Source organism: Eurosta solidaginis, chromosome 2 (assembly GCF_040869045.1).
Source record: "Eurosta solidaginis isolate ZX-2024a chromosome 2, ASM4086904v1, whole genome shotgun sequence".
Lineage (NCBI taxonomy): Eukaryota > Metazoa > Arthropoda > Insecta > Diptera > Tephritidae > Eurosta > Eurosta solidaginis.
This window is the reverse complement of record NC_090320.1, coordinates 146,017,971-146,044,630: the sequence shown is the minus strand read 5'-3', so window position 1 is coordinate 146,044,630 and position 26,660 is coordinate 146,017,971.

Here is a 26,660-nt window from a genome sequence, read left to right as displayed (position 1 = left end):
TTGCCATTTAGGGTTGCCACCTATTCGAAATTAACAAAAAATTCATGAGATATGCCGATATGGGTATCAAACGAAAGGTGTTTCACTCCGCATTACTATAGGGACATTTTCGAGTAGGGTTGCTATTTAGGGTTGCTACCTATTCGAAATTAAAAAAATTGCATGAGATATGCCGATATGGGTATCATACGAAAGGTGTTTCACTCCGAATTACAATAGGGACATTTTTGAGTACGGTTGCTATTTAGGGTTGCCACCTATTCCAAATTAAAAAAAAAATTGCATGAGATTTGCCAACATGGGTATTAAACGAAAGGTATTTCACTCCGCATTACAATAGGGACACCTTTGAGTAGGGTTGCTAGTTGGGGTTGCCACCTATTCGAAATAAAAAAAATGCATAAGATATGCCGATATGGGTATCAAACGAAAGGGTTGCCATTTATTAAATTATTATTTATTTAAATTTAAAAAAATTGCATTAGATATGCCGATATGGGTATCAAACGAAAGGTATTCCACTCCGCATTACAATAGGGAAGTTTTTGAGTAGGGTTGCTCTTTAGGATTGCCACCTATTCGAAATTAAAAAAAAATTGCTTAAGATATGCCAATATGGGTATTAAACGAAAGGTGTTTCACTCCGCGTTAGAATAGGGCATTTTTGAGTGGGGCTGCCATTTAGGGTTGCCACCAATTCGAAATTAAAAAAAATTGCATGAGATATGCCGATATGGTTATCAAACGAAAGGTATTTCACTCCGCATTACAATAAGGACATATTTGATTACGGTTGCCATTTAGGGTTGCCACCTATTCGAAATAAAAAAAATTGCATGAGATATGCCGATATGGGTATCAAACGAGAGGTATTTCACTTCGCAACACAATAGGGACATTTTTGAGTAGAGTTGCCACTTAGGGTTGCCACCTATTAGAAATTAAAAAAATTTCATGAAATATGCCGATATGGGTATCAAACGAAAGGCATTTCACTCTGCATTACAATAGGGACATTTTTGAGTAGGGTTTCCATTTAGGGTTGTCACCTATTGGAAATTAAAAAAATGCATGAGATATGCCGATATGTGTATCAAATGAAAGGTATTTCACTCCGCATCACAATAGGGAAATTTTTGAGTAGGGTTGCCATTTAGGGTTGTTAGCTATTCGAAATAAAAAAAATTGCTTGAGATATGCCGATATGGTTATCAAACGAAAAGTATTTCACTCCGCATAACAATAGGGACATTTTTGAGTAGGGTTGCCTTTTAGGATTGCCACCTATTCGAAATTAAAAAAAATGCATGAGATATGCCAATATGTGTATCAAAGGAAAGGTATTTCTCTCCGCATTACAAGAGCGAAATTTTTGAGTAGGGTTGCCATTTCGGGTTGCCACCTATTCGAAATTAAAAAAAATATGCCGATATGGGTATCAAACGAAAGGTTTTTCGCTCCGCATTACAATAGGGACATTTTTTAGTAGGGTTGCTATTTAGGGTTGCCACATATTCGAAATAAAAAAAATTGCATGAAATATGCCAAGATGGGTATTAAACGAAAGGTATTTCATTCGAAATAAAGAAATTGCATGAGATATGCCGAGATGGGTATCAAACGAAAGGTATTTCCCTCCGCATTACAATAGGGACAGTTTTGAGTAGGATTGCCATTTAGGGTTCCACCTATTCTAAATTAAAAAAATTGCATGAGATATGCCGCCATGTGTATCAAACGAAAGTTGTTTCACTCCGCATTACTATAGGGACATTTTTGAGTAGGGTTGCCACCTATTCGAATTTTAAAAAAAATTCATGAGATATGCCGATATGGGTATCAATTGAAAGGTATGTCCCTCCGCATTACAATAGGGAAATTTTTGCGTAGGGCTGCCATTTAGGGTTGTCACCTATTCGAAATTTAAAAAAAATTCATGAGATATGCCGATATGGGTATCAAACGAAAGGTATTTCACTCCGCATTACAGTAGGGACATTTCTAAGCAGGGTTGCCATATAGGGTTGCCACCTATTCAAAATTAAAAAAAAATGCATGAGATATGCCAACATGTGTATCAAACGAAAATTGTTTCACTCCGCATTACTATAGGGACATTTTTGAGTAGAGTTGCCATTTAGGGTTGCCACCTATTCGAATTTAAAAAAAAAATTCATGAGATATGCCGATATGGGTATCAAATGAAAGGTATGTCCCTCCGCATTACAATAGGGAAATTTTTGCGTAGGGTTGCCATTAAGGGTTCCACCTATTCTAAATTAAAAAAATTGCATGAGATATGCCGCCATGTGTATCAAACGAAAGGTATTTCCCTCCGCATTACAATAGGGACATTTTTTGAGTAGGGTTGCCATTTAGGGTTGCACCTATTCTAAATTAAAAAAATTGCATGAGATATGCCGTCATGTGTATCAAACGAAAATTGTTTCACTCCGCATTACTATAGGGACATTTTTGAGTAGGGGTTGCCATTTAGGGTTGCCACCTATTCGAATTTTAAAAAAAATCATGAGATATGCCGATATGGGGTATCAAATGAAAGGTATGTCCCTCCGAATTTCAATAGGGGAAATTTTTGCGTAGGGCTGCCATTTAGGGTTGTCACCTATTCGAAATTTAAAAACAATTCATGAGATATGCCGATCTGGGTATCAAACGAAAGGTGTTTTACTCCGCATTACCATAGGGACATTTTTGAGTAGGGTTGCCATTTAGGGTTGCCACCTATTCGAAATTACACAAAAAATTCATGAGATATGCCGATATGGGTATCAAACGAAAGGTGTTTCACTCCGCATTACTATAAGGAAATTTTTGAGTAGAGGTTGCTACCTATTCGAAATTTAAAAAAATTGCATGAGATATGTCGATATGGGTATCATACAAAAGGTGTTTCACTCCGCATTACAATAGGGACATTTTTGAGTAGGGTTGCTATTTAGGGTTGCCACCTATTCAAATTAAAATAATAATATGCCAACATGGTATCAACGAAAAGTATATCACTCCGGCATTACAATAGGGACATTTTTGAGTAGGGTTGCTATTTAGGGTTGCCACCTATTCGAAATTAAAAAAAATTGCATGAGATATGCCAATATGGGTATCAAACGAAAGGTATTTCACTCAGCATTACAATAGGGACATCTTTGAGGTAGTGTTGCCATTTAGGGGTTGCCACCTTTTCGGAATTTAAAAAAAATGCATGGAATATGCAATATGGGTATCAAACGAAAGGTATTTCCACTCCGCAATACAATAGGGATATCTGTGAGTAGGGTTGCTACTTAGGGTTGCCACCTATTCGAAATTAACAAAAAATTCATGAGATATGCTGATATGGGTATCAAACGACAAGGTGTTTCACTCCGCATTACTATAGGGACATTTTTGAGTAGGGTTGCCATTTAGGGTTGCCACCTATTCGAAATTAACAAAAAAATCATTAGATATGCCGATATGGGTATCAAACGAAAGGTGTTTCACTCCGCATTACTATAAGGACATTTTTGAGTAGGGTTGCTACCTATTCGAAATTTAAAAAAATTGCATGAGATATGTCGATATGGGTATCATACAAAAGGTGTTTCACTCCGCATTACAATAGGGACATCTTTGAGTAGGGTTGCCATTTTGGGTTGCCACCTATTCGAATTTAAAAAAAAATTCATGAGATATGCCGATTTGGGTATCAAATGAAAGGTATGTCCCCTCCGCATTACAATAGGGATATTTTGCGTAGGGTTGCCATTAAGGGTTCCACCAATCTAAATTAAAAAAATTGCATGAGATATGCCGCCATGTGTATCAAACGAAAGGTATTCCCTCCGCATTACAATAGGGAAATTTTTGAGTAGGGTTGCCATTAGGGTTCCACCTATTCGAAATTAAAAAAATTGCATGAGATATGCCAATATGGGTATCAAACGAAAGGTATTTCACTCCGCATTACAATAGGGTCATCTTTGAGTAGTGTTGCCATTTAGGGTTGCCACCTTTTCGGAATTTAAAAAAATTGCATGAAATATGCCAATATGGGTATCAAACGAAAGGTATTTCACTCCGCAATACAATAGGGACATCTGTGAGTAGGGTTGCTATTTAGGGTTGCCACCTATTCGAAATTAAAAAAAATTGCATGAGATATGCCAATATGGGTATCAAACGAAAGGTATTTCACTCCGCATTACAATAGGGACATCTTTGAGTAGTGTTGCCATTTAGGGTTGCCACCTTTTCGGATTTAAAAAAAAAATTGCATGGAATATGCCAATATGGGTATCGAAACGAAAGGTATTTCACTCCGCAATACAATAGGGACATCTGTGAGTATGGGTTGCTACTTAGGGTTGCCACCTATTCGAAATTAACAAAAAATTCATGAGATATGCTGATATGGGTATCAAACGAAAGGTGTTTCACTCCGCATTCCTATAGGGACATTTTTGAGTAGGGTTGCCATTTTAGGGTTACCCACCTATTCGAAATTAACAAAAAATTTCATGAGATATGCCGATATGGGTATCAAACGAAAGGTGTTTCACTCCGCATTACTATAGGGACATTTTCGAGTAGGGTTGCTATTTAGGGTTGATACCTATTCGAAATTTAAAAAAATTGCATGAGATATGCCGATATGGGTATCATACGAAAGGTGTTTCACTCTCGAATTACAATAGGGACATTTTTGAGTACGGTTGCTATTTAGGGTTGCCACCTATTCCAAATTAAAAAAAAAATTGCATGAGATTTGCCAATATGTGTATTAAACGAAAGGTATTTCACTCCGCATACAATAGGGACACTTTGAGTAGGGTTGCTACTTAGGGTTGCCACCTATTCGAAATTAAAAAAATGCATAAGATATGCCGATATGGGTATCAAACGAAAGGGTTGCCATTTATTAAATTATTATTTATTTAATTTAAAAAATTGCATTAGATATGCCGATATGGGTATCAAACGAAAGGTATTCCACTCCGCATTACAATAGGGAAGTTTTTGAGTAGGGTTGCTCTTTAGGATTGCCACCTATTCGAAATTAAAAAAAAAAATTGCTTAAGATATGCCAATATGGGTATTAAACGAAAGGTGTTTCACTCCGCGTTAGAATAGGGCATTTTTGGAGTGGGGCTGCATTTAGGGTTGCCACCAATTCGAAATAAAAAATTGCATGAGATATGCCGATATGGTTATCAAACGAAAGGTATTTCACTCCGCATTACAATAAGGACATATTTGATTACGGTTGCCATTTAGGGTTGCCACCTATTCGAAATAAAAAAAAATTGCATGAGATATGCCGATATGGGTATCCACCTATTCTAAATTAAAAAAAATTGCATGAGATATGCCGCCATGTGTATCAAACGAAAGGTATTTCCCTCCGCATTACAATAGGGACATTTTTGAGGAGGGTTGCCATTTAGGGTTGCACCTATTCTAAATTAAAAAAAATTGCATGAGATATGCCGTCATGTGTATCAAACGAAAATTGTTTCACTCCGCATTACTATAGGGACATTTTTGAGTAGGGTTGCCATTTAGGGTTGCACCTATTCGAATTTTAAAAAAAATTCATGAGATATGCCGATATGTGTATCAAATGAAAGGTATGTCCGTCCGCATTACAATAGGGAAATTTTTGCGTAGGGTTGCCATTAAGGGTTCCACCTATTCTAAATAAAAAAAAATTGCATGAGATATGCCGTCATGTGTATCAAACGAAAATTGTTTCACTCCGCATTACTATAGGGACATTTTTGAGCAGGGTTGCCATTTTGGGTTGCCACCTATTCGAATTTAAAAAAAAATTCATGAGATATGCCGATATGGGTATCAAATGAAAGGTATGTCCCTCCGCATTACAATAGGGAAATTTTTGCGTAGGGTTGCCATTAAGGGTTCCACCAATTCTAAATTTAAAAAAATTGCATGAGATATGCCGCCATGTGTATCAAACGAAAGGTATTTCCCTCCGCATTACAATAGGGAAATTTTTGAGTAGGGTTGCCATTTAGGGTTCCACCTATTCGAAATTAAAAAAAATTGCATGAGATATGCCAATATGGGTATCAAATGAAAGGTATTTCACTCCGCATTACAATAGGGACATCTTTGAGTAGTGTTGCTTTTTAGGGTTGCCACCTTTTCGGAATTTAAAAAAAATTGCATGAAATATGCCAATATGGGTATCAAACGAAAGGTATTTCACTCCGCAATACAATAGGGACATCTGTGAGTAGGGTTGCTATTTAGGGTTGCCACCTATTCGAAATTAAAAAAAATTGCATGAGATATGCCAATATGGGTATCAAATGAAAGGTATTTCACTCCGCATTACAATAGGGACATCTTTGAGTAGTGTTGCCATTTAGGGTTGCCACCTTTTCGGAATTTAAAAAAAAAATTGCATGGAATATGCCAATATGGGTATCAAACGAAAGGTATTTCACTCCGCAATACAATAGGGACATCTGTGAGTAGGGTTGCTACTTAGGGTTGCCACCTATTCGAAATTAACAAAAAATTCATGAGATATGCTGATATGGGTATCAAACGAAAGGTGTTTCACTCCGCATTCCTATAGGGACATTTTTGAGTAGGGTTGCCATTTAGGGTTGCCACCTATTCGAAATTAACAAAAAATTCATGAGATATGCCGATATGGGTATCAAACGAAAGGTGTTTCACTCCGCATTACTATAGGGACATTTTCGAGTAGGGTTGCTATTTAGGGTTTCTACCTATTCGAAATATAAAAAAATTGCATGAGATATGCCGATATGGGTATCATACGAAAGGTGTTTCACTCCGAATTACAATAGGGACATTTTTGAGTACGGTTGGTATTTAGGGTTGCCACCTATTCCAAATTAAAAAAAAAATTGCATGAGGTTTGCCAACATGGGTATTAAACGAAAGGTATTTCACTCCGCATTACAATAGGGACACCTTTGAGTAGGGTTGCTACTTAGGGTTGCCACCTATTCGAAATTAAAAAAATGCATAAGATATGCCGATATGGGTATCAAACGAAAGGGTTGCCATTTATTAAATTATTATTTATTTAAATTTAAAAAAATTGCATTAGATATGCCGATATGGGTATCAAACGAAAGGTATTCCACTCCGCATTACAATAGGGAAGTTTTTGAGTAGGGTTGCTCTTTAGGATTGCCACCTATTCGAAATTAAAAAAAATTGCTTAAGATATGCCAATATGGGTAATAAACGAAAGGTGTTTCACTCCGCGTTAGAATAGGGCATTTTTGAGTGGGGCTGCCATTTAGGGTTGCCACCAATTCGAAATTAAAAAAAAATTGCATGAGATATGCCGATATGGTTATCAAACGAAAGGTATTTCACTCCGCATTACAATAAGGACATATTTGATTACGGTTGCCATTTAGGGTTGCCACCTATTCGAAATAAAAAAAAATTGCATGAGATATGCCGATATGGGTATCAAACGAGAGGTATTTCACTTCGCAACACAATAGGGACATTTTTGAGTAGAGTTGCCACTTAGGGTTGCCACCTATTACAAATTAAAAAAATTTCATGAAATATGCCGAGATGGGTATCAAACGAAAGGCATTTCACTCTGCATTACAATAGGGACATTTTTGAGTAGGGTTTCCATTTAGGGTTGTCACCTATTGGAAATTAAAAAAATGCATGAGATATGCCGATATGTGTATCAAATGAAAGGTATTTCACTCCGCATCACAACAGGGAAATTTTTGAGTAGGGTTGCCATTTAGGGTTGTTAGCTATTCGAAATAAAAAAAATTGCTTGAGATATGCCGATATGGTTATCAAACGAAAAGTATTTCACTCCGCATAACAATAGGGACATTTTTGAGTAGGGTTGCCTTTTAGGATTGCCACCTATTCGAAATTAAAAAAAATGCATGAGATATGCCAATATGTGTATCAAAGGAAAGGTATTTCACTCCGCATTACAAGAGCGAAATTTTTGAGTAGGGTTGACATTTCGGGTTGCCACCTATTCGAAATTAAAAAAAATATGCCGATATGGGTATCAAACGAAAGGTTTTTCGCTCCGCATTACAATAGGGACATTTTTTAGTAGGGTTGCTATTTAGGGTTGCCACATATTCGAAATAAAAAAAATTGCATGAAATATGCCAAGATGGGTATTAAACGAAAGGTATTTCATACGAAATAAAGAAATTGCATGAGATATGCCGAGATGGGTATCAAACGAAAGGTATTTCCCTCCGCATTACAATAGGGACATTTTTGAGTAGGATTGCCATTTAGGGTTCCACCTATTCTAAATTAAAAAAATTGCATGAGATATGCCGCCATGTGTATCAAACGAAAGTTGTTTCACTCCGCATTACTATAGGGAAATTTTTGAGTAGGGTTGCCACCTATTCGAATTTTAAAAAAAATTCATGAGATATGCCGATATGGGTATCAATTGAAAGGTATGTCCCTCCGCATTACAATAGGGAAATTTTTGCGTAGGGCTGCCATTTAGGGTTGTCACCTATTCGAAATTTAAAAAAAATTCATGAGATATGCCGATATGGGTATCAAACGAAAGGTATTTCACTCCGCATTACAGTAGGGACATTTCTAAGCAGGGTTGCCATATAGGGTTGCCACCTATTCAAAATTAAAAAAAAAAAATTCATGAGATATGCCAACATGTGTATCAAACGAAAATTGTTTCACTCCGCATTACTATAGGGACATTTTTGAGTAGGGTTGCCATTTAGGGTTGCCACCTATTCGAATTTAAAAAAAAATTCATGAGATATGCCGATATGGGTATCAAATGAAAGGTATGTCCCTCCGCATTACAATAGGGAAATTTTTGCGTAGGGTTGCCATTAAGGGTTCCACCTATTCTAAATTAAAAAAATTGCATGAGATATGCCGCCATGTGTATCAAACGAAAGGTATTTCCCTCCGCATTACAATAGGGACATTTTTGAGTAGGGTTGCCATTTAGGGTTGCACCTATTCTAAATTAAAAAAATTGCACGAGATATGCCGTCATGTGTATCAAACGAAAATTGTTTCACTCCGCATTACTATAGGGACATTTTTGAGTAGGGTTGCCATTTAGGGTTGCCACCTATTCGAATTTTTAAAAAAATCATGAGATATGCCGATATGGGTATCAAATGAAAGGTATGTCCCTCCGCATTTTAATAGGGAAATTTTTGCGTAGGGCTGCCATTTAGGGTTGTCACCTATTCGAAATTTAAAAACAATTCATGAGATATGCCGATCTGGGTATCAAACGAAAGGTGTTTTACTCCGCATTACCATAGGGACATTTTTGAGTAGGGTTGCCATTTAGGGTTGCCACCTATTCGAAATTAACAAAAAATTCATGAGATATGCCGATATGGGTATCAAACGAAAGGTGTTTCACTCCGCATTACTATAAGGAAATTTTTGAGTAGGGTTGCTACCTATTCGAAATTTAAAAAAATTGCATGAGATATGTCGATATGGGTATCGTACAAAAGGTGTTTCACTCCGAATTACAATAGGGACATTTTTGAGTAGGGTTGCTATTTAGGGTTGCCACCTATTCAAAATTAAAAATAATAATATGCCAACATGGGTATCAAACGAAAGGTATTTCACTCCGCATTACAATAGGGACATTTTTGAGTAGGGTTGCTATTTAGGGTTGCCACCTATTCGAAATTAAAAAAAATTTCATGAGATATGCCAATATGGGTATCAAACGAAAGGTATTTCACTCCGCATTACAATAGGGACATCTTTGAGTAGTGTTGCCATTTAGGGTTGCCACCTTTTCGGAATTTAAAAAGAATGCATGGAATATGCCAATATGGGTATCAAATGAAAGGTATTTCACTCCGCAATACAATAGGGACATCTGTGAGTAGGGTTGCTACTTAGGGTTGCCACCTATTCGAAATTAACAAAAATTGCATAAGATATGCCAATATGGGTATTAAACAAAAGATGTTTCACTCCGCGTTAGAATAGGTCATTTTTGAGTGGGGCTGCCATTTAGGGTTGCCACCAATTCGAAATTAAAAAAATTGCATGAGATATGCCGATATGGTTATCAAACGAAAGGAATTTCACTCCGCATTACAATAAGGACATATTTGAGTAGGGTTGCTATTTAGGGTTGCCACCTATTCCAAATTAAAACAATTTGCTTGAGATTTGCCAATATGGGTATTAAACGAAAGGTATTTCACTCCGCGTTAGAATAGGGCATTTTTGAGAAGGGTTGCCATTTAGGGTTGCCACCTATTCGAAATAAAAAAAATTGCATGAGATATGCCGAGATGGGTATCAAACGAAAGGTATTTCACTCCTCATTACAATAGGGACATTTTTGAGTAGGGTTGCCATTTAGGGTTGCCACCTATTCTAAATTAAAAAAAATTGCATGATATATGCCGTCATGGGTATCATACGAAAGGCATTTCACTCCGCATTACAATAGGGAAATTTTTGAGTACGGTTGCCATTTGGGGTTGCCACCTAATCGACATTAAAAAAAATTCATAAGATATGCCGATATGGGTATCAAACGAAAGGGTTGCCATTTATTAAATTATTATTTATTTAAATTTAAAAAAATTGCATTAGATATGCCGATATGGGTATCAAACGAAAGGTATTCCACTCCGCATTACAATAGGGAAGTTTTTGAGTAGGGTTGCTCTTTAGGATTGCCACCTATTCGAAATTAAAAAAAATTGCATAAGATATGCCAATATGGGTATTAAACAAAAGGTGTTTCACTCCGCGTTAGAATAGGTCATTTTTGAGTGGGGCTGCCATTTAGGGTTGCCACCAATTCGAAATTAAAAAAATTGCATGAGATATGCCGATATGGTTATCAAACGAAAGGAATTTCACTCCGCATTACAATAAGGACATATTTGAGTAGGGTTGCCATTTAGGGTTGCCACCTATTCGAAATAAAAAAAAATTGCATGAGATATGCCGATATGGGTATCAAACGAGAGGTATTTCACTTCGCAATACAATAGGGACATTTTGAGTAGGGTTGCTACTTAGGGTTGCTACCTATTAGAAATTATGCCGAGATGGGTATCAAACGAAAGGCATTTCACTCTGCATTACAATAGGGACATTTTTGAGTATGGTTTCCATTTAGGGTTGCCACCTATTGGAAATTAAAAAAATGCATGAGATATGCCGATATGTGTATCAAATGAAAGGTATTTCACTCCGCATCACAATAGGGAAATTTTTGAGTAGGGTTGCCATTTAGGGTTGTCAGCTATTCGAAATAAAAAAAATTGCATGAGATATGCCGATATGGTTATCAAACGAAAAGTATTTCACTCCGCATAACAATAGGGACATTTTTGAGTAGGGTTGCCATTTAGGATTGCCACCTATTCGAAATTAAAAAAAAATGCATGAGATATGCCAATATGTGTATCAAAGGAAAGGTATTTCACTCCGCATTACAAGAGCGAAATTTTTGAGTAGGGTTGTCATTTCGGGTTGCCACCTATTCGAAATTAAAAAAATTGCATGGGATATGCCGATATGGGTATCATACGAAAGGTATTTCACTCCGCATTACAATAGGGACATTTTCGAGTAGGGCTGCCGCTTAGGGTTGCCACCTATTCGAAATTAATAAAATTGCATGAAATATGCCGATATGGGTATCAAACGAAAGGTGTTTCACTCCGCATTACTATAGGGACATTTTTGAGTAGGGTTGCTATTTAGGGTTGCTACCAATTCGAAATTTAAAAAAATTGCATGAGATATCCCGATATGGGTATCATACGAAAGGTGTTTCACTCCGAATTACAATAGGGACATTTTTGAGTAGGGTTGCTATTTAGGGTTGCCACCTATTCCAAATTAAAAAAAAATTGCATGAGATTTGCCAATATGGGTATTAAACGAAAGGTATTTCACTCCGAATTACAATAGGGACACCTTTGAGTAGGGTTGCTACTTAGGGTTGCCACCTATTCGAAATTAAAAAAATGCATAAGATATGCCGATATGGGTATCAAACGAAAGGGTTGCCATTTATTAAATTATTATTTATTTAAATTTAAAAAAATTGCATTAGATATGCCGATATGGGTATCAAACGAAAGGTATTCCACTCCGCATAACAATAGGGAAGTTTTTGAGTAGGGTTGCTCTTTAGGATTGCCACCTATTCGAAATTTAAAAAAAATTGCATAAGATATGCCAATATGGGTATTAAACGAAAGGTGTTTCACTCCGCGTTAGAATAGGGCATTTTTGAATGGGGCTGCCATTTAGGGTTGCCACCAATTCGAAATTAAAAAAAATTGCATGAGATATGCCGATATGGTTATCAAACGAAAGGTATTTAACTCCGCATTACAATAAGGACATATTTGATTACGGTTGCCATTTAGGGTTGCCACCTATTCGAAATAAAAAAAATTGCATGAGATATGCCGATATGGGTATCAAACGAGAGGTATTTCACTTCGCAATACAATAGGGACATTTTTGAGTAGGGTTGCCACTTAGGGTTGCCACCTATTAGAAATTAAAAAAATTTCATGAAATATGCCGAGATGGGTATCAAACGAAAGGCATTTCACTCTGCATTACAATAGGGACATTTTTGAGTAGGGTTTCCATTTAGGGTTGTCACCTATTGGAAATTAAAAAAATGCATGAGATATGCCGATATGTGTATCAAATGAAAGGTATTTCACTCCGCATCACAATAGGGAAATTTTTGAGTAGGGTTGCCATTTAGGGTTGTTAGCTATTCGAAATAAAAAAAATTGCATGAGATATGCCGATATGGTTATCAAACGAAAAGTATTTCACTCCGCATAACAATAGGGACATTTTTGAGTAGGGTTGCCATTTAGGATTGCCACCTATTCGAAATAAAAAAAAATGCATGAGATATGCCAATATGTGTATCAAAGGAAAGGCATTTCACTCCGCATTACAAGAGCGAAATTTTTGAGTAGGGTTGCCATTTCGGGTTGCCACCTATTCGAAATTAAAAAAATTGCATGAAATATGCCGATATGGGTATCAAACGAAAGGTTTTTCACTCCGCATTACAATAGGGACATTTTTAGTAGGGTTGCTATTTAGGGTTGCCACATATTCGAAATAAAAAAATTGCATGAAATATGCCAAGATGGGTATTAAACGAAAGGTATTTCATTCGAAATAAAGAAATTGCATGAGATATGCCGAGATGGGTATCAAACGAAAGGTATTTCCCTCCGCATTACAATAGGGACATTTTTGAGTAGGATTGCCATTTAGGGTTCCACCTATTCTAAATTAAAAAAATTGCATGAGATATGCCGCCATGTGTATCAAACGAAAGTTGTTTCACTCCGCATTACTATAGGGACATTTTTGAGTAGGGTTGCCACCTATTCGAAGTTAAAAAAAAATTCATGAGATATGCCGATATGGGTATCAATTGAAAGGTATGTACCTCCGCATTACAATAGGGAAAATTTTGCGTAGGGCTGCCATTTAGGGTTGTCACCTATTCGAAATTTAAAAAAAATTCATGAGATATGCCGATATGGGTATCAAACGAAAGGTACTTCACTCCGCATTACAGTAGGGGCATTTCTAAGCAGGGTTGCCATATAGGGTTGCCACCTATTCAAAATTAAAAAAATTGCATGAGATATGCCAACATGTGTATCAAACGAAAGTTGTTTCACTCCGCATTACTATAGGGACATTTTTGAGTAGGGTTGCCATTTAGGGTTGCCACCTATTCGAATTAAAAAAAAAAATTCATGAGATATGCCGATATGGGTATCAAATGAAAGGTATGTCCCTCCGCATTACAATAGGGAAATTTTTGCGTAGGGTTGCCATTAAGGGTTCCACCTATTCTAAATTAAAAAAAATTGCATGAGATATGCCGCCATGTGTATCAAACGAAAGGTATTTCCCTCCGCAGTACAATAGGGAAATTTTTGAGTAGGGTTGCCAGTTAGGGTTGCACCTATTCTAAATTAAAAAAAATTGCATGAGATATGCCGTCATGTGTATCAAACGAAAATTGTTTCACTCCGCATTACTATAGGGACATTTTTGAGTAGGGTTGCCATTTAGGGTTGCCACCTATTCGAATTTAAAAAAAAATCATGAGATATGCCGATATGGGTATCAAATGAAAGGTATGTCCCTCCGCATTTCAATAGGGAAATTTTTGCGTAGGGCTGCCATTTAGGGTTGTCACCTATTCGAAATTTAAAAACAATTCATGAGATATGCCGATCTGGGTATCAAACGAAAGGTGTTTTACTCCGCATTAACATAGGGAAATTTTTGAGTAGGGTTGCCATTTAGGGTTGCCACCTATTCGAAATTAACAAAAAATTCATAAGATATGCCGATATGGGTATCAAACGAAAGGTATTTCACTCCGCATTACAGTAGGGACATTTTTAAGCAGGGTTGCCATATAGGGTTGCCACCTATTCAAAATTAAAAAAAATTGCATGAGATATGCCAACATGGGTATCAAACGAAAGGTATTTCACACCGCATTACAATAGGGACATTTTTAAGTAGGGTTGCTATTTAGTGTTGCCACCTATTCGAAATTAAAAAAAATTGCATGAGATATGCCATTATGGGTATCAAACGAAAGGTATTTCACTCCGCATTACAATAGGGACATCTTTGAGTAGTGTTGCCATTTAGGGTTGCCACCTTTTCGGAATTTAAAAAAAATTGCATGGAATATGCCAATATGGGTATCAAACGAAAGGTATTTCACTCCGCAATACAATAGGGACATCTGTGAGTAGGGTTGCTACTTAGGGTTGCCACCTATTCGAAATTAACAAAAAAATCATGAGATATGCTGATATGGGTATCAAACGAAAGGTATTTCACTCCGCAATACAATAGGGACATCTGTGAGTAGGGTTGCTACTTAGGGTTGCCACCTATTCGAAATTAACAAAAAAATCATGAGATATGCTGATATGGGTATCAAACGAAAGGTGTTTCACTCCGCATTACAATAGGAACATTTTTGACTAGGGTTGCTATTTAGGGTTGCCACCTATTCCAAATTAAAAATAATTGCATGAGATTTGCCAATATGGGTATTAAACGAAAGGTTTTTCACTCCGCGTTAGAATAGGGCATTTTTGAGTAGGGTTGCCATTTAGGGTTGCCACCTATTCGAAATAAAAAAATTGCATGAGATATGCCGAGATGGGTATCAAACGAAAGGTATTTCACTCCTCATTACAATAGGGACATTTTTGAGTAGGGTTGCCATTTATGGTTGCCACCTATTCTAAATTTAAAAAAATTGCATGATATATGCCGTCATGGGTATCATGCGAAAGGCATTTCACTCCGCATTACAATAGGGACATTTTTGAGTACGGTTGCCATTTGGGGTTGCCACCTAATCGACATTAAAAAAAATTCATAAGATATGCCGATATGGGTATCAAACGAAAGGGTTGCCATTTATTAAATTATTATTTATTTAAATTTAAAAAAATTGCATTAGATATGCCGATATGGGTATCAAACGAAAGGTATTCCACTCCGCATTACAATAGGGAAGTTTTTGAGTAGGGTTGCTCTTTAGGATTGCCACCTATCCGAAATTAAAAAAAATTGCATAAGATATGCCAATATGGGTACTAAACGAAAGGTGTTTCACTCCGCGTTAGAATAGGGCATTTTTGAGTGGGGCTGCCATTTAGGGTTGCCACCAATTCGAAATTAAAAAAATTGCATGAGTTATGCCGATATGGTTATCAAACGAAAGGAATTTCACTCCGCATTACAATAAGGACATATTTGAGTAGGGTTGCCATTTAGGGTTGCCACCTATTCGAAATAAAAAAAAATTGCATGAGATATGCCGATATGGGTATCAAACGAGAGGTATTTCACTTCGCAATACAATAGGGACATTTTTGAGTAGGGTTGCCACTTAGGGTTGCTACCTATTAGAAATTATGCCGAGATGGGTATCAAACGAAAGGCATTTCACTCTGCATTACAATAGGGACATTTTTGAGTAGGATTTCCATTTAGGGTTGCCACCTATTGGAAATTAAAAAAATGCATGAGATATGCCGATATGTGTATCAAATGAAAGGTATTTCACTCCGCATCACAATAGAGAAATTTTTGAGTAGGGCTGCCATTTAGGGTTGTCAGCTATTCGAAATAAAAAAAATTGCATGAGATATGCCGATATGGTTATCAAACGAAAAGTATTTCACTCCGCATAACAATAGGGACATTTTTGAGTAGGGTTGCCATTTAGGATTGCCACCAATTCGAAATTAAAAAAATGCATGAGATATGCCAATATGTGTATCAAAGGAAAGGTATTTCACTCCGAATTACAAGAGCGAAATTTTTGAGTAGGGTTGCCATTTCGGGTTGCCACCTATTCGAAATTAAAAAAATTGCATGAGATATGCCGATATGGGAATCAAAGGAAAGGTATTTTACTCCGCATTACAAGAGCGAAATTTTTGAGTAGGGTTGCCATTTCGGGTTGCCACCTATTCGAAATTAAAAAAAATTGCATGAAATATGCCGATATGGGTGTGAAACGAAAGGTTTTTCACTCCGTATTACAATAGGGACATTTTTTAGTAGGGTTGCTATTTAGGGTTGCCACATTTTCGAAATAAAAAAATTGCATGAAATATGCCAAGATGGGTATTAAACGAAAGGTATTTCATTCGAAATAAAGAAATTGCATGAGATATGCCGAGATGGGTATCAAACGAAAGGTATTTCCCTCCGCATTACAATAGGGACATTTTTGAGTAGGATTGCCATTTAGGGTTCCATCTATTCTAAATTAAAAAAATTGCATGAAATATGCCGCCATGTGTATCAAACGAAAGTTGTTTCACTCCGCATTACTATAGGGAAATTTTTGAGTAGGGTTGCCATTTAGGGTTGCCACCTATTCGAATTAAAAAAAAAAATTCATGAGATATGCCGATATGGGTATCAAATGAAAGGTATTTCCCTCCGCATTACAATAGGGACATTTTTGAGTAGGATTGCCATTTAGGGTTCCACCTATTCTAAATTAAAAAAATTGCATGAAATATGCCGCCATGTGTATCAAACGAAAGTTGTTTCACTCCGCATTACTATAGGGACATTTTTGAGTAGGGTTCCACCTATTCTAAATTAAAAAAATTGCATGAAATATGCCGCCATGTGTATCAAACGAAAGTTGTTTCACTCCGCATTACTATAGGGACATTTTTGAGTAGGGTTGCCACCTATTCGAAGTTAAAAAAAAATTCATGAGATATGCCGATATGGGTATCAATTGAAAGGTATGTACCTCCGCATTACAATAGGGAAAATTTTGCGTAGGGCTGCCATTTAGGGTTGTCACCTATTCGAAATTTAAAAAAAATTTATGAGATATGCCGATATGGGTATCAAACGAAAGGTACTTCACTCCGCATTACAGTAGGGGCATTTCTAAGCAGGGTTGCCATATAGGGTTGCCACCTATTCAAAATTAAAAAAATTGCATGAGATATGCCAACATGTGTATCAAACGAAAGTTGTTTCACTCCGCATTACTATAGGGACATTTTTGAGTAGGGTTGCCATTTAGGGTTGCCACCTATTCGAATTAAAAAAAAAAATTCATGAGATATGCCGATATGGGTATCAAATGAAAGGTATGTCCCTCCGCATTACAATAGGGAAATTTTTGCGTAGGGTTGCTATTAAGGGTTCCACCTATTCTAAATTAAAAAAAATTGCATGAGATATGCCGCCATGTGTATCAAACGAAAGGTATTTCCCTCCGCATTACAATAGGGAAATTTTTGAGTAGGGTTGCCAGTTAGGGTTGCACCTATTCTAAATTAAAAAAAATTGCATGAGATATGCCGTCATGTGTATCAAACGAAAATTGTTTCACTCCGCATTACTATAGGGACATTTTTGAGTAGGGTTGCCATTTAGGGTTGCCACCTATTCGAATTTAAAAAAAAATCATGAGATATGCCGATATGGGTATCAAATGAAAGGTATGTCCCTCCGCATTTCAATAGGGAAATTTTTGCGTAGGGCTGCCATTTAGGGTTGTCACCTATTCGAAATTTAAAAACAATTCATGAGATATGCCGATCTGGGTATCAAACGAAAGGTGTTTTACTCCGCATTAACATAGGGAAATTTTTGAGTAGGGTTGCCATTTAGGGTTGCCACCTATTCGAAATTAACAAAAAATTCATAAGATATGCCGATATGGGTATCAAACGAAAGGTATTTCACTCCGCATTACAGTAGGGACATTTTTAAGCAGGGTTGCCATATAGGGTTGCCACCTATTCAAAATTAAAAAAAATTGCATGAGATATGCCAACATGGGTATCAAACGAAAGGTATTTCACTCCGCATTACAATAGGGACATTTTTAAGTAGGGTTGCTATTTAGTGTTGCCACCTATTCGAAATTAAAAAAAATTGCATGAGATATGCCATTATGGGTATCAAACGAAAGGTATTTCACTCCGCATTACAATAGGGACATCTTTGAGTAGTGTTGCCATTTAGGGTTGCCACCTTTTCGGAATTTAAAAAAAATTGCATGGAATATGCCAATATGGGTATCAAACGAAAGGTATTTCACTCCGCAATACAATAGGGACATCTGTGAGTAGGGTCGCTACTTAGGGTTGCCACCTATTCGAAATTAACAAAAAAATCATGAGATATGCTGATATGGGTATCAAACGAAAGGTATTTCACTCCGCAATACAATAGGGACATCTGTGAGTAGGGTTGCTACTTAGGGTTGCCACCTATTCGAAATTAACAAAAAAATCATGAGATATGCTGATATGGGTATCAAACGAAAGGTGTTTCACTCCGCATTACAATAGGAACATTTTTGACTAGGGTTGCTATTTAGGGTTGCCACCTATTCCAAATTAAAAATAATTGCATGAGATTTGCCAATATGGGTATTAAACGAAAGGTTTTTCACTCCGCGTTAGAATAGGGCATTTTTGAGTAGGGTTGCCATTTAGGGTTGCCACCTATTCGAAATAAAAAAATTGCATGAGATATGCCGAGATGGGTATCAAACGAAAGGTATTTCACTCCTCATTACAATAGGGACATTTTTGAGTAGGGTTGCCATTTATGGTTGCCACCTATTCTAAATTTAAAAAAATTGCATGATATATGCCGTCATGGGTATCATGCGAAAGGCATTTCACTCCGCATTACAATAGGGACATTTTTGAGTACGGTTGCCATTTGGGGTTGCCACCTAATCGACATTAAAAAAAATTCATAAGATATGCCGATATGGGTATCAAACGAAAGGGTTGCCATTTATTAAATTATTATTTATTTAAATTTAAAAAAATTGCATTAGATATGCCGATATGGGTATCAAACGAAAGGTATTCCACTCCGCATTACAATAGGGAAGTTTTTGAGTAGGGTTGCTCTTTAGGATTGCCACCTATCCGAAATTAAAAAAAATTGCATAAGATATGCCAATATGGGTACTAAACGAAAGGTGTTTCACTCCGCGTTAGAATAGGGCATTTTTGAGTGGGGCTGCCATTTAGGGTTGCCACCAATTCGAAATTAAAAAAATTGCATGAGTTATGCCGATATGGTTATCAAACGAAAGGAATTTCACTCCGCATTACAATAAGGACATATTTGAGTAGGGTTGCCATTTAGGGTTGCCACCTATTCGAAATAAAAAAAATTGCATGAGATATGCCGATATGGGTATCAAACGAGAGGTATTTCACTTCGCAATACAATAGGGACATTTTTGAGTAGGGTTGCCACTTAGGGTTGCTACCTATTAGAAATTATGCCGAGATGGGTATCAAACGAAAGGCATTTCACTCTGCATTACAATAGGGACATTTTTGAGTAGGATTTCCATTTAGGGTTGCCACCTATTGGAAATTAAAAAAATTCATGAGATATGCCGATATGGGTATCAATTGAAAGGTATGTCCCTCCGCATTACAATGGGGAAATTTTTGCGTAGGGCTGCCATTTAGGGTTGTCACCTATTCGAAATTTAAAAAAAATTCATGAGATATGCCGATATGGGTATCAAACGAAAGGTATTTCACTCCGCATTACAGTAGGGCCATTTCTAAGCAGGGTTGCCATATAGGGTTGCCACCTATTCAAAATTAAAAAATTGCATGAGATATGCCAACATGTGTATCAAACGAAAGTTGTTTCACTCAGCATTACTATATGGACATTTTTGAGTAGGGTTGCCATTTAGGGTTGCCACCTATTCGAATTAAAAAAAAAATTCATGAGATATGCCGATATGGGTATCAAATGAAAGGTATGTCGCTCCGCATTACAATAGGGAAATTTTTGCGTAGGGTTACCATTAAGCGTTCCACCTATTCTAAATTAAAAAAAATTGCATGAGATATGCCGCCATGTGTATCAAACGAAAGGTATTTCCCTCCGCATTACAATAGGGACATTTTTGAGTAGGGTTGCCAGTTAGGGTTGCAACTATTCTAAATGAAAAAAAATTGCATGAGATATGCCGTCATGTGTATCAAACGAAAATTGTTTCACTCCGCATTACTATAGGGACATTTTTGAGTAGGGTTGCCATTTAGGGTTGCCACCTATTCGAATTTAAAAAAAAATTATGAGATATGCCGATATGGGTATCAAATGAAAGGTATGTCCCTCCGCATTTCAATAGGGAAATTTTTGCGTAGGGCTGCCATTTAGGGTTGTCAGCTATTCGAAATTGAAAAACAATTCATGAGATATGCCGATCTGGGTATCAAACGAAAGGTGTTTTACTCCGCATTACCATAGGGACATTTTTGAGTAGGGTTGCCATTTAGGGTTGCCACCTATTCGAAATTAACAAAAAATTCATAAGATATGCCGATATGGGTATCAAACGAAAGGTATTTCACTCCGCATTACAGTAGGGACATTTTTAAGCAGGGTTGCCATATAGGGTTGCCACCTATTCGAAATTAAAAAAAATTGCATGAGATATGCCAATATGGGTATCAAACGAAAGGTATTTCACTCCGCATTACAATAGGGACATCTTTGAGTAGTCTTGCCATTTAATGTAATGTAATGTATTTATTTATTACGGCTTTCCTAAGCCTAACTTAAATCTATTTTACATGTTTATAATTGTCTTCTGGACTATGCAATCTAGAATAGTTACATCTATGTCCTACCTTGGAGTACTATGGATGGGAGACTTCCAGATCATGCGAACAAAGCGTTGCGATTATGTAGTATGTAGGCATTTTACGCATGTTAGTAAAGCGTTATGTTTTTAATAAATTTTATGGTATAATAAAAAAGTTGCTGTCTAATGCTAAGCCAATTAAGAGAGCATAGCATGTCTCTGATAGGTGTGTCATACCGTTTTTTGAGAATGAATCTCATAGCGCGGTTCTGTTGCTTTTGTAGCTTGTATATCTGACTATCTCGCAAGATGAAAAATATAGTTGGGCAATAAATAAAATTAGGTTCGATTATAGATCTGTAGAAGATGATTTTATACCTTCTATTTAAATATTTGCAGGTTCGTTGTGTAAAATATAACTTTTTCGCTATTTTTCCTACCGTATAATACACGTGCTCGTTGAAATTCAGCTTATCATCTATTTTTATTCCCAAGTATTTTATAATGCTGACTTTTTCAATTAGTTCGTTATTTATATTTAAGTTTTGTAGCTCATTGTTTTGAAAATTGCGTCTAGATATAACCATAAATTTCGTTTTATTGACATTCACTTTTAGTCTGTTTACGCATAACCAACCATATACGCTGTTAAGATCTTCTTGTAGCTTAGCATATATTTCAGTAATATTGTTCCCACTTATCATCAGCAATGTATCATCAGCAAACAATTTTATTTCACAGTGCTTAATGGAGCTAGTTATATCATTAATATATATATTGAACATTATGGGTGCCAGCACAGACCCTTGAGGTAGACCAACAGGTACCTCCCTTTTATCCGATACGGACGTTCCAATCACTGTTCTTTGGTATCTGTTAATTAGGAAGTCTTGAAACCATTTTAGTTCTATACCAGAAACGCCAATGCAAGAAAGCTTTTTCAGCATTAATTTTTGGTCGATCGTCTCGAATGCACGCTTTAAATCCAAAAACACAGCTAATATGTGTTTTTTCCTGCTTAAGTCTTCTTTCCAGTTAGCTAAAACCAAATTCAAAGCACTTTCACATTAATGTTTTTTTCGAAAACCAGATTGTTGAGGTATAATAATTACATTATCTTCTAAATATTTTACCAGCTGATTTTTTACCACTGTTTCCAAAATTTTTTCATCACATTGTAACGTGTTAATAGGTCTTATCTCCTCAGCTTTGATGGTATTTTTCACTTTTTCTAATGGCACAACTATAGAAGATTTCCATAAACTAGGAACGAGACCTTTATCTAAGCTCTCATTAACAAGCTGAGAATAGAAAAAACCTGTATACGTTATGGAATCTTTAACGACTCCTTCCGACACAAGTTTCTTCCCTCCAATTTTATTTTTAAACTTACTTACTATATCAACTATCTCTGAAGTGGAAACTTTCTGAAACTTAAAAACATTACGGCCATTTTGCTCATCTATAGTACCTTCATTACTAAAAGAAGTAGGAATATTCATGCTAATCTCCAATATACTATCAATGAAATATTCATTCAAAGACTGCGCTATTTCATTTTCCTCTGTGTAGAGTTGGTCGTTTATTTTAATTTTTTTAATACCATTATTTTCTTTAGCCATGCTTATGGAATTTTTCAAGTTTTTCCACATGACCTTACTATCACCAGCACTATGGTTGATTTTGTTTTCCATGTACTTGGCTTTTTTTATCTTAATTAGCCGTTTATATTGGCGTTTCGCAATATAATATTCACACCATTCTCCAGTGGATAGGCTGATCTTGTAAAGATTTAGCTTACGTTTATTTAAGTTAGCCAGCTCAAAATCATACCACTTGTTCATAAGTTTGACACTGACTTCTTTAGAGTATGTCAGGGTGGTCACTGCGCTTGATAGCGTATTACATAGGAATGTTGCCTTATTTTCGATGCTCAGATTTTCAAAGTCAGTGTAGTTAAGCTGTCGTAATTCATTAACAAGGCTGTCGCTTGTATAATTTTCCCAGGAAATTATTGTTCTCTTCGTTCTCATCTGAAATAGCTTATGTAATTTGATTTTGAATTTAATCGTTTCATGATCTGAAATCTGAAACTCTTCTAATTTTAAACATGATATAGAGCTACTATCTGTAAATAACAAGTCGATCAATGCATCTGTCTTATCGCCCTTTCGTGTATAAAAATCTATTTTTTGCTCCATAGCAAAGGATCGAAATAAGTCAGCTAACTGTTTACTATAAGTTGTGCTCTTGTAAAGGTTTATATTGAAATCGCCCACGAAGATAATATTATCCTGTGTTACGCAGTTATTATTTAAAATGTCGTATAAGTACGTTATAAATTCTGCATCACTTGAGCTCGGTGAGTGATATATCAGAGCTATTTGATATTGGGGGAAAATATTTTTAACTTTTAGTATGATACAACAGATGTTCTTGTTTAATGTTCTGTTGTAACTTATTGAGTATTCAATTGTTTCATTTATATATATTAGCACACCGCCTGTATGCCTGCTGTGGGAATCGCACCGTACAAGTTTATATGTTTGTATCTGTAGCTCTTGATTCGTTATTTCTTCAGTCGAACAAGTCTCCGAACAAAATATTAAATGTGGGTTATGTACATCTATCAGACGCTCTAGTTCAGCTTTATTGGCGACGATGCTACAAATATTTAAATATATACAACTTAGCTCCTCTGGTATTCGTTGCTAAACTCGTGCCTTATTTCTTGGCTGCGAATATTTTTTATACGCAGGACAATCTTTGCTGAAAGCGTAATGGCTAACATCGACGTCAATAACTTTTTTTTGAACAAGTTCGCTACAGTTTACACATTTAACAATATTAGATGTGCACTCTTTGCTATCATGGGGTCCAGCACATTTGCTGCAAGCTACTTTATTCGTGCACTCAGCTGCTTTGTGCTTATATCCCAGACATTTAAAACAACTCAAAACACTTATATGCTCGTAAGCGACGCAAGTATCCCACTCTATATATAGTTTCTTTTGTTGCAACACATTATCGAATGTTACTGCATCTGTTTCCACTAACGCAATGTAGCTTACTTCTCTACGATTGGTATTTTCATACAGTTTTAACACTTTAAAATCCTTTCCGTTACATGAGTCATTTTGCTTAGTAAAGCATTCTACCAAACGCTCATTGCTAACTTTTTCAGTTAAACCAACAATTTTTATTTTCTTTTTTATTTCATCCTTATTTTTTGTTTTCTCTGCTTCGTAATCGTTTCCAATACCTTCTCTTACCTTTAGCTGGACTTTTTCACAGGCGTCTTTATTTTTACATTCTACAATAATGGCACCACTATTTACTTCTTTAACATTTTTAACAAGGCCTTCGGTAGGTTCGACAACTTTTTTTAGAGCTTCCTTGGTTTCCTTAGCTTTTTTGCCCTTCTTTTTCGGTTTAATGACAATTTTATTCTCATTTACAGAAGCGACCTGAGCATAAGATAGTTTTTCTGGCTGATCATTTGCCACGCGTAAATCGCTAAGCAATTCATTACTCTTTTTTAATTCATTAGATAAATATTTTACTATCTCATTCTTCATTGCAATCAATTTTACTTCTATATTATGCTCTAAAAGGGAGTTGAAGTCCGTAATAATGCTACTTTTAATTTGGGAAAATTTATTACAAAATATCTGCTCGACTATCTGTTTTTGTTTCTTCACATTTATTAATCAAATGTTTGATTTCCACAAATTTAGTATTGGTATCCGATAATGTACATACATTACAGAACCATTTTATGTTCATATTATCTTCTATTATCTTTTTTTCATTTCTTTTAATATTACTGCATTTCAAGCAGAAACTATAGCCACACCCACCAGAGCATGCTACTATGTCATCTACCTGAAGCAATTTCGCAGTACATTCTTTGCACTCTGCTGGCATTGTAAATGTATATCTCTATAAGACAATGTAAAAGATATGCAACTTTACATGGCAACTTTGTGATACACAACTTTAAATATTCGCAAGACTAGTTTGAAAAAATAACCTAAAAAATATGTATAAATATATATTTTTCTACCGTGATGGCAGCCCTGTTTTAGGCTGACACTTTTCACTCTTTTATGTCTTCCACTTGCCCTTTCTATCATTCACCTTTGTAAACAAATTCAATGCTTATCAGGCGCTAATTTTTCGCGCTAAGTTAATGATAGCAAAGAAAAGTCAAAAACACAAAATAAAGAGCACAATTAGTAGCGACAGTATAGCAACAAAGCGACTTGACAGGTTGTTGATGTTCTCACCCGTACTCAGCGTATCAGCAGGCGTTTGTGTGAAAGTGTGCTTGGCGATGTTAGCAGCGCACCGACTGTGGTAATGGCAGCACAGCAGATAGCTTTTGCAAATTATTAACCACCTAACTACTCCACTCTCCCAAACTATATTTTTAGATTTGTCCACTTGAATACCGCTTCCCGCACCTGTTGTTAGATGTTGTACGTTTTTTTTAGCGCTTTTGTATGTTGTTTACTATTTTTTTGTTTAATAAAAACACGGAGCACGTATCAAAACGACCGTCTTGAATGTGTGAACATTGGAATTAGGGTTGCCACCTTTTCGGAATTTAAAAAAAATTGCATGGAATATGCCAATATGGGTATCAAACGAAAGGTATTTCACTCCGCAATACAATAGGGACATCCGTGAGTAGGGTTGCTACTTAGGGTTGCCACCTATTCGAAATTAACAAAAAATTCTTGAGATATGCTGATATGGGTATCAAACGAAAGGTGTTTCACTCCGCATTACTAAAGGGACATTTTTGAGTAGGGCTGCCATTTAGGGTTGCCACCTATTCGAAATTAACAAAAAATTCATGAGATATGCCGATATGGGTATCAAACGAAAGGTGTTTCACTCCGCATTACTATAAGGACATTTTTGAGTAGGGTTGATACCTATTCGAAATTTAAAAAAAATTGCATGAGATATGTCGATATGGGTATCATACGAAAGGTGTTTCACTCCGCATTACAATAGGGACATTTTTGGGTAGGGTTGCTATTTAGGGTTGCCACCTATTCCAAATTAAAAAAAATTGCATGAGATTTGCCAATATGGGTATTAAACGAAAGGTATTTCACTCCGCGTTAGAATAGGGCATTTTTGAGTAGGGTTGCCATTTAGGGTTGCCACCTATTCGAAATAAAAAAATTGCATGAGATATGCCGAGATGGGTATCAAACGAAAGGTATTTCACTCCTCATTACAATAGGGACATTTTTGAGTAGGGTTGCCATTTAGGGTTGCCACCTATTCTAAATTTAAAAAAATTGCATGATATATGCCGTCATGGGTATCATACGAAAGGCATTTCACTCCGCATTACAATAGGGACATTTTTGAGTACGGTTGCCATTTGGGGTTGCCACCTAAT